Source organism: Arachis ipaensis, chromosome B03 (assembly GCF_000816755.2).
Source record: "Arachis ipaensis cultivar K30076 chromosome B03, Araip1.1, whole genome shotgun sequence".
In the NCBI taxonomy this organism is placed as follows: domain Eukaryota; kingdom Viridiplantae; phylum Streptophyta; class Magnoliopsida; order Fabales; family Fabaceae; genus Arachis; species Arachis ipaensis.
In genome coordinates, this window is record NC_029787.2 from 120000475 (window position 1) to 120010435 (window position 9961).

General features: G+C 32.8%; 1 long non-coding RNA gene across 1 annotated transcript; it reads left to right on the forward strand.

The window, feature by feature from the left end:
• Positions 740–2941, forward strand: LOC110270344. The gene is made up of 2 exons (XR_002359779.1): positions 740–1496; positions 2715–2941. It is a non-coding gene; the product is annotated as an uncharacterized LOC110270344 (long non-coding RNA).

Sequence of the window (9961 nt, forward strand, 5' to 3'; positions counted from 1 at the left end):
GCTATGGAGTGAAAGATTGATAATGAATCTTCAATAGAAACAGAATATAACATGCTTCATCTATAAAATTTATTCACTGAAGTCTTTCTTCTTAATAAATTCATTTACAATTGGCTGAGACTATATAACTGAATTTTGTAGTGTGTAAACTTTTCATGCAATCACCTTCCCTTATGTTAACTTTTCTCATGATTGGATAAAACGAAAATGAAGGTTGGAAAAGCAATAAAACAGCACAAATGAATTTCTAAAGTTGTGGATGCTAAATTGTGTTATAGTGGACGAAAATGGTGCAAGGACCTCCAAAAGGACATAGAGCAAATGCTGACACCTAGCAACTTCCTATGTTGAAACCACTAATAACATTCGAGATCTATCCTTATATGAGAGTCATGCAACAAATGCTATAAAGGAATCCAACAGCAATACAACAAATAGAACATTACCTAACGATGACAAAGCACAAAGTAAAAGGCAGAGCGGATGGTGCAGGATGAACCAGGCGTATAGTTGCTACTTGCTGTCAGTAAGTAAACTTAACTCCTTTCAATTTATTCTGATAAGATTCACCTTGAACGAAAACAACAGTAGATATAGTTTAGTTTCTATCATGTCAAACACTGCTAGTTGATTCAATCATAATGTATTTATGCTAAATTTTTCTTAATCCAATTTTCATTAATTTTCAAATTTTTTTCCATAGTAAAAGATTGTTTGTGCAGGGAGAAGAAGAATATAATATATTAGCTACAATGCAATAATAATTCAAACAAAGATGCACGCAATATTAAGCACAGAAAGAAAAATAGAATCATGGAGCAAAGTTAACATAAACATAAAATTTACAAAGTTTCATTTGAAAGCAACAAAACTGAAATGGGCCGTGAAAAAAAAAATTACCCAATTTTCGAAGAGGAAAGACCCAAAAATTGAGAATTGAAACTCACTACCTTGAAGAGTGATGGATATAGTAAGGAATTGAACAAAAAAATTAACAATTCTGCTAGGGAACTAAGAGGGGTCCAGCTAACTTTCTGCCAACTTCTATTGAGCTGAACCCCAAGCTCATTTACCATATAAGAAAAAAGCAACATCCAAATTAACCCTAGTTAACCTTCACCTTTCACCTTTTCCTTACAGCAACATCCAAAACCCTCCAATGGTTGTGCCTCCCTCCCACGTTCGTCGTACGCATTTACTAGCCAGAGTCTAGGGCCGCAGCAGCTCCGTCCCGTCCATGTGCAAGCAACGGCGGTGGTTAGAAGTTCGCGCCAGACCGCTGCAGCGCCTCCGTCCCGCCCACGCGCGAGCAACCGCGGGGAGTCAGAAGCCCACCCCAGACCGCTACTACTGCTGCATGTTGTCGTCGCCGCACCATTGAAGCCTTCCTTTCTCATCCGGTTCACTCGGCATTACCTCCCATGATCTGCCCCCACGAGAGCCGCGTCGGACTCCTCCAAGTCGCACCGTGAAGCCTCACTGAAAAATACTCCTCGGTAAGAATTTATTGATGGGTGTTATACTTGATTGATTTTGATATGAGTAAAGTGGTTGTAAGTTGATTTTGTACCAGATCCTATGCATATAATGACACATTCATATAATATGAATTTTGAATTGTTGGATTTACTTCTCTCTAAAATTAGAGTTTTGATTGTAAGAATTAAAAAGGGTTTTTTGCGATACTAGATGTTCTTAAAGATATTCTGATTTTTGGTGGATTGATAAATTAATTTGTCTCTGATTTCAATTATTTCTAGTCATGCGAATTGGATGTCTTTTGTTGAGGCATATGATTCAATTATAATTTATTGGATGTTGCTTTTTGTTGTGAATGAATGGTTCTTACTGAATGATCACAGATGTTATTTTTACCATAAGATTGTTGTTTTTTTTAAAGATTAGTTATGATTTAATTTAATTTTGATTTATTCGAAGTTCGGTGTGAATTTAATTATATGAAATTGCTGCAAGAAAGTGAACACGTTGACAAAGATGATATTTATAAACGAAAAATGTGAATGTTTCATTTGTGATATGTCATCTTTTTTAAATTTGCTATAGAACTGTTCTTTTCCGTTCAATGGGTGGTTGCTACTAATATTTATGCTATTGGTTTAATGTTTCCTGTTTTGATGGATAATGCGTACACATGCTGCACTGGTTTCTTTTTAATGTGATTTGCGAGTTTGGGATAAAAATTATACTAGAGTTAGTTAAATTTTGCCAAATTTAAAGTTCGGTTTGAGTTTGGACACCTAAAAATCATGCAAAGAGTGAAATCCATCATAATGTTACATGTGATGACGTTACCGTTTGTGGCAATTTTGATACATTTTGAGAGGTTTCTGAGTTACAGTTGTGAATTTTTATAATACTTTAAGAATTGAATGTATTTTATTTTAGTCTTACTTAGTAATTAGTATCTTTCTTCTTGTAGGCAACTTGAATGTTTATGCAAAAATTTACGTCGCATGTTTCTTTTGTTAAACAAATAAATGTTTCTTTTTATCTTAAATGGATGATTCTTTTAAAAGGAATCATCATTTAATAAGGGAATTAACTTTGAAGTAATTGAACTCATATTGTACTTATTGATTCAATTGTTGTGACTTATGAACATTTTTATAGTTAACATATAATAGACATAAATGGCTATTAATTTGTTGCATACACCTTGACCATAAATACTTTATTTTGCTTTCACTTTCCAGGGACATCCTGAAGAGCCGAGCGCAATATGAAAAAATCTACATCAGATGTTTCTTTTGTTAAACAAATGAATATTTCTTTTTATACTAAATAGATGATTCTTATTTAAGGTGGAGATTAACTTTGAAGTAATTGAACGCATATTGTACTTATTGATTCAATTATTGTAACTTATGAGCATTTTTATAGTTAATATATAATAGACATCTATGGCTATTTAGTTGTTGTATACACTCTGACCACTTGATAATAAATTTAATCATATAAGTAACACTTGCCTCATAAGTTTATCATTAAGTAGTACTAAGTAGTATGTTGTGTACGTGGACTCCGTTTTAATTTGATAAAAATTGTAACTCCAAAGTTCAAGTATAATAACAGCATAAAACAAACAGTGAGTAAAAGGAAAGCTGTCAAAACCCTTTGATTGCTCTTGAAAAAGCAAATAATTAGATATTGTTGTTGTTCTTTTCTTTATCTATTTTTTTTTCTTTAAATTTTGTTAAACAAGCATGAGGATAAATACAAAAATCTTTTTCCTTCTTTTGTGATACTTGTATTCACTATCAATTGAATCATCTCTGTAGTAAAGAACAATACAAATAACTTCTGGTAGGTACCTAATTATTTTTGTAAAGGTCTAAGTGGATGTTACTTAGCTTGTGTCAAGTGTCAAGATGTTTTTTTTTTTTTTAATACTAAATAGCTGTTACTTTAACGGAAGTCATGTGAATGAAAAATAAAAAAAGTTTATCTCACATAAGTAACTATAAATTTGTCATCATGCTAAAATGCAATGAAATGAATCATGATATTCATTCAACTTATCCATATAATTTACAACATTGTCGATACAAGAATTCATCATGTACAAAAGTAATAAACAATGTGATCATACGATTCATGTCATTAGCACATCTCTATCATGCACAGATATAGAGCTCTCTTCCAACAGTGTTGCAAGCTGAATAAACAATGTGATCATATTATTCATGTCATTAGCATCACCCCAATTCTTTGCCCTGTGATGGATAAGCACACAAATGACCCAACCATTAAACATGAATATTGTTGAAAAACAAAGAACATCAAGCGTGTAAGGTAAAACACCCTTTCTTATGACCTAATAAAGACATGCTAAATGAACAATTCCAAAACAAAAGTAACTGGGTCTCAGGATGTAAAAGTAAGATGTATGTGAAACTGCCAAACAGCATAAAAACTTAAGGTATAACAACAAAACAATTATAAAGCTTAGAATTTAACATATGAACTTCTATGGTTAGAACCAGATTATGAGAAAAATATGATAAAATATGGTCTTTTTTGTTATTTATTTATTTTAAGAAGTCCCTTTTTTTTTAGTGAAGATGTTCTTTTGTTTATTATGATTGGCAACTTAAGCCAACAGACCCTATTTACTTCATTAAAATGTCTCCAATCATAGTAATAATATATATCCAATTTATCAAAAAAAAAAAAAAGAAAAAAAAAAAAAAGAGAATTACAATCTCCATCCAAGGAGACAGGAGAATAGAAGAAAGAAAACTTACTTTATAGCATCACGGCATATTCTACTTATGTCCTCCTTGATAGATCTCGAACCACGGCCAATATAATATCCACTTTTCATTCTAGCCTCAATTCCTGCAACCTGTTAAAAATAAAAGAATATGACAAATTAAATTATGATATCAAAGGACTTCACAGTAACAGTAACAATGGGTTAAAAAAATATATAAAGAAACAGCTATCTATTGATAATTATAAAAATAAAGAAACATCAACAATTATATAATTAAAAAACATCTATTTTTAAAATTAAAAGACACAATTATTACTCAATTTAAAATAATCTAATTATTTGAATCTAGTAAATGTTTATAGAAGTTTTCCCAAATTAGGCCATAATTGTCTCCAAAGTAAATACAAAGTCCTCATTCTGAACCTTATCCATGACAAGTGACTACTTCATAAAACTTAAATGACTAAAATAAAATTTTAATCTATTTGTTCTTGATAACTACAAAATACAAAAGAAGACAAGAAATACTAGAATAGAACTCCATACAAATGAATATCATCTTGAAAAGAAAAAATTACCAAAAACCTTCAATCATTGTAGTGGTATAGTGTTCTTTTCACTGAGGCAAAAACATTATATCCTTTCACCTTGGTGGTGCATATATTCATAAGCAAAGACACATTATTCAATCAGAAACATCTCAAAGCCTATAAAAAATATAAAAACCAAGTAAGCACTATCAATAGTTATGAAATCAAAGGTTAAATGTATTCAGTAAATCTAGACTTTGTAAGCACTAGCAATAAAAACTAAGTAAGTACTATCAATAACAGAAAGCTTAAATATATTCAATAAATCCAAACCTTGTAGATTATACCATTCTATTTCCATTGCTTCTAAAAGCAAAACAAAGTAACTAGTCTTAACATACCTCTAGAGTTTCCAAAAGCTGTCCCAGCATTCTTTTATTGCTTAGATCCTCTTTCTTCGGCAATAGCCTTTGTACATGTTCTGTATTAGGAATCGCAGAAGCCTTACATAAAAAACAAATACTAAAGCATTAGATTTACAACCTTAAACCAAGCACTGATGGAAGAAGGCAATACATTTACAATTACCACTTTCGACATTCTTTGATTTTCAACTCTCCGACATCCATCTTCATTCACAAATGCATAATAATGAATCAAATTTAGAAATATGAATTATCCTAAATTGAATCATGATTACTAAAACTTAGAATAAATGACCATTTGTATCCATGAGAGATGAAAACGTTGACATTTGTATCCATGATAGCCTGAAACTAAAGGTATACCCATGATAGATGTCCTCCGTGTGACAAAAGTGCCTTGACTTGGATCTGAGCTTGGTTCGTAGGAATCCGATCCTACGTGGCACTCCAAACCCCCAAACCCTTTAAATATAATCTAATTTTAATTTATAATTTTATTCCCCATCTTCTCTTCCCCAATTCCAAACTCTGAAACACTACCACCGCTCTCGTTCCTTGCTACCACCATAGCCATCAACATCATCAACCCACCGTTCTCCCTTCTCGACGTTTCTGCCTCTTCCTCAACAGCTTCTTTCTCCTCTCATCGTCAACATCAACATCAACAACCTCATCCTTATTAAGGTTTTTTGAATCTTCCAAATTCCCAAAATTTTTCATCATTTCTCACTTCTCACTGGCACCACTCACGAAGGGTGTAACCTTCCTCTAAGAAGTTGGAAGTAGCCGTCGTATCCGGAGAAGTTGTCTTCGTTGGCGTGATTTTGGTGGTGATCGGAGTCGACGCTGTAGGTATCAAAAGCAGACATGTCTTCTGTCTCTATGTTGTTTTTGTTCTCTCTCTCTTCTGTACAAAGATGGGTGCTTCGTTTGCTTAGCTTAATTGAATAATTGTATTCAGATAAAGAGAGAGATGCTGTTAAAAATTAGAACGTTTATTTGAGAAATAAATATTACCAACACGTTCATATATGCGTTCCTCAATCGCGGGTCCTTTTCTCCTTCACTTTGATTTTTTGTGTTACTGATCTGTGGAGTGCCTGATTTTTTTCAAAGTTTGAATTTTTTTTTTCATAATTGATGAAGAGGAGAATGAGTCTAGGAAAGAGATAGATGAAGACGAGGGGGACGATGATGATGTTGTTTTCCTTGATAATTCTTACTACCTGCACGGTTACTGGGCTGGCTTGGTTGACCGGTATGAAGAGATGGTTGAGAAGTACCATCCCGGATTTGGAGTGCGGAAGAGGAAGGGGAGGTGGAGAAGGTGAGGATGAAGGAAGAGTGGTTGGAAAGCATGAGAGTGAGGAGGGTGTCCTTGATGGGGTCAGAGGTGGTGGGGAGGGAGAAGAGGATGGCTTTGTCGGCGTGAAGGGCGGAGTGGATGGTGAGGGAGTGAGTGTTGAGGAAGAAGGGGTCAGAGTGGGGTTTGAAGAGTGAAGAGTGGGGTTTGGAGAGAGAGAGAGAGTGTGTGTGTGAGTAAGAGAGAGAGGGGTTGAAGATAAGGGAGGGAGTGCCACGTAGGATCGGATTCCTACGAACCAAGCTCAGATCCAAGTCAAGGCACTTTTGTCACACAGAGGGCATCTATCATGGGTATAACTTTAGCTTCAGGCTATCATGGGTACAAATGTCAGCGTTTTCATCTCTCATGGGTACAAATGGTCATTTATTCCTAAAACTTAATAAAAAAGGCATGGAGAATCCCAAGTAAAAAAGAAATAAATTATACAAAGAAAGAGTAACACAAGCAGCGTTACCTTGTCTACGGAGCCCTTGCAATCAGCGAGGAAGGAGGGGGTTGGCACGAGCGTAGATGGCTCGAGCGTGGATAGAACTGCAAAAGCAGAGAATGCAAGCGATATGAATGAGGAGTCGCGAGCAGTGGGAAGGGTAAGGTGAGCGAAGTGGGTGAATGATAAGCGATGGTGAATGGTGAATAGAAGTGAAAATAAATTAGGGTAAATTTTGATTAAAAAATAATCAAAATTTAAATTTAAAAAATAATTTAAAATTAATAATTATTAATTGAGTTGTTCAATTCTTGGCTGATAGATACTTGGTTCCTTATACTTTTCCAAAAAACAATAGAAACACAATAGAATGGATACAAACCTCCACAGTAGCTGCAGAAAGATCTTCTTTTACCTTAGTTTCTAAATTATTCTGAAAGTACAAAGCCAAGACATCAAAAATCAAAGAAAAAACAAACAATTCATTTTGCATTACTTAGAAATTTCACTTGCTCTTATTGGATGCAAAATTGAAGATAAGAAGAAAACAGGTTAAGAGTTAAGACCTTTTGGCGAAGGGCAATTAGAATCCTGGCAACAATATTACGGATTTACGGTTCTGGATTTTCTGCATCAACGGAGAATACAACAACAACAACAGTACAAACATTTACATCAAATAGTAAGGCACACAACTCATCATCGCAAAATCATTGGGAAAAGAAAAAAGAATTACCCCCAGGTGGGAGCGCGTCTCTTGAGAGTGATCTAGTATTGCTACCTGCTATAAAGATACAATTTAAATAAACAAAAATAATATTAAAAAAATAGAGAGTAGTATGAGCAGGGGTATTAAAATCTTATACTTTCATTTTCTCATAGCGCTTGTTGGGCAGTCTATTGCAAAATGCCCAGAAATGCCTATAGTTGTAGCAGCTTTCGCCAACCTGCCTCTGCATCCACCTCCTCCCTGGTTGCAATCCTCGACCCATTCCACCACGGTTGTAGCATGCACGACCGTCATCACATCCTTCACCTTATCCACCACCACGACGAACTCCATCGCGACCACTGGGACCCATGCTGCCTTAGACTCCTCCACCACCATAGCCTCCGTCGCCACCGCATCGACCTTCATAACCCCTACCACCAACGTTGTTGTCCCTTCCACCGCGATGACTCCCCTGAAGGTTGGAGCCATCAGGTACAATGACATCAACTGCCTTGAAACTCTATAATCTCCACCTTCAAGTTAGATTAGGAGCAAAAAGAGTTGAAGAAGAAAAGGAGATCGAAAAATAGTATCTGAGAACGGAGAAACGAACTGGAGAGAAGGAGGAGGAGGAACTAAATATGATGATAATGATGATAAAGAAGAAAGAAAAATAGAAATTGAAAATGGAGGGAGAACGTAAATGATGAAAATGAATCTATTTTTCAATTTTGATTTTGAATTCAAAATTCAAAGTTTGAAATTTCGCGCTCAATTGTTGTATTGTGGCAACTGGCAAGTGACAACAATGACACGGGATGAGAGAGATGACCCTGATATAAGATGAAGGAATTCTTGAGAATGAATCTAGAGCATGTCACGTTGGATTTCCACTATGGAAGAAATCCTCTTTTTAAGGATAGTTATAGGATTGTAGGATTTTATGTATGTTTGTGCTATATGAGGTATCTATAGGAATTAATAATAAGTCCGCATATAAGCGCCAAAAATTGGTGATTGCGCAAGTGATTACTTCGAGCGTCATTTTATTTTATATTTTAGTGTCTACGATATATTCTAATTTGATAAGTTAAGTAAATAATATTTTGTTATAAATTTAAATTTTATTTAAAAATTTATTATTAGTCAATAATTACAATATACATAAAAAAAATTGAACTCTATTTATTCACACAAAAATATTTGACATCTACTGTAAGACTAATAAACTAATTTTTTACTCCACCAAAATTTAAAGAATTATATTCAAATACTTGAGTCAATTTTAAGTAATATTTACATGTTTTAATGATTTATGTGTTTTAAAATTTTTTATTACTCAATTTCTATTTAAATATGAGTTTCATAAGGACATATAACATTCATTGAGAATTTATAAAAGGTTTAACTAACATGTATTTTAAAAGCACATAATAAGATTACTATTAATAAAATATTTTAAATATTTGTATTTAATAAAATATTTTTTTTGTCAAAAGTCATTCTTAAAATTTAATAAACTGCAACATCAAATCAGAAGCATAAACATCATTTGCTAATTATTTCTTTAGCAATTTTTTTTATTTCAATTTATATATAAACTCATTCATCACACATAAACAAATTCCAAATATATAATTTCTATATGACATTATAATCTTATTATCAATTTCTTCTTATTAGTATATCAAAAGGAGCATCGTACAAATAAAATCAACTTTATTATTATTTATTTTCTATTTCTATGTTTTTTGAATTTTATATCCCCTACGATCAATCTTTGCTTTTATCATCATCATTTTGAAAGTTAATAATCCCTTTAAAATAATGCCATACAATAATGGTCATGTTATTTTTTTCACGAATTATATTATTATTTAATATTTTAATATTGCCAATAACACTATATATTAATTCAATCTCTATTATTTATTTCATTATTAATACATTATTTTTTTCCTATAACATTTATAAATTTAAATGTATCTTTACTTTCTTTAAGGCATAATCTCCATGGACGATTTGTGTTTTATCATATTTTAGCACATTGCTATTATACTATTTTGGTGCTAAATAGAAATTGTTATTATCGATATTTTTAGATTTGTAAACACTTAACTTGGTTTTTATCTATTTTCTTGAAGAATAAGCGACTTCTGTCCAAAAAAATGAGATATTTCGACACCTAACAAAATTATTTTTAATATAATTCATCCATTAAAAATTTTGTTAAATAATAATTAAATTAGTTTTTGTAGGGTTTT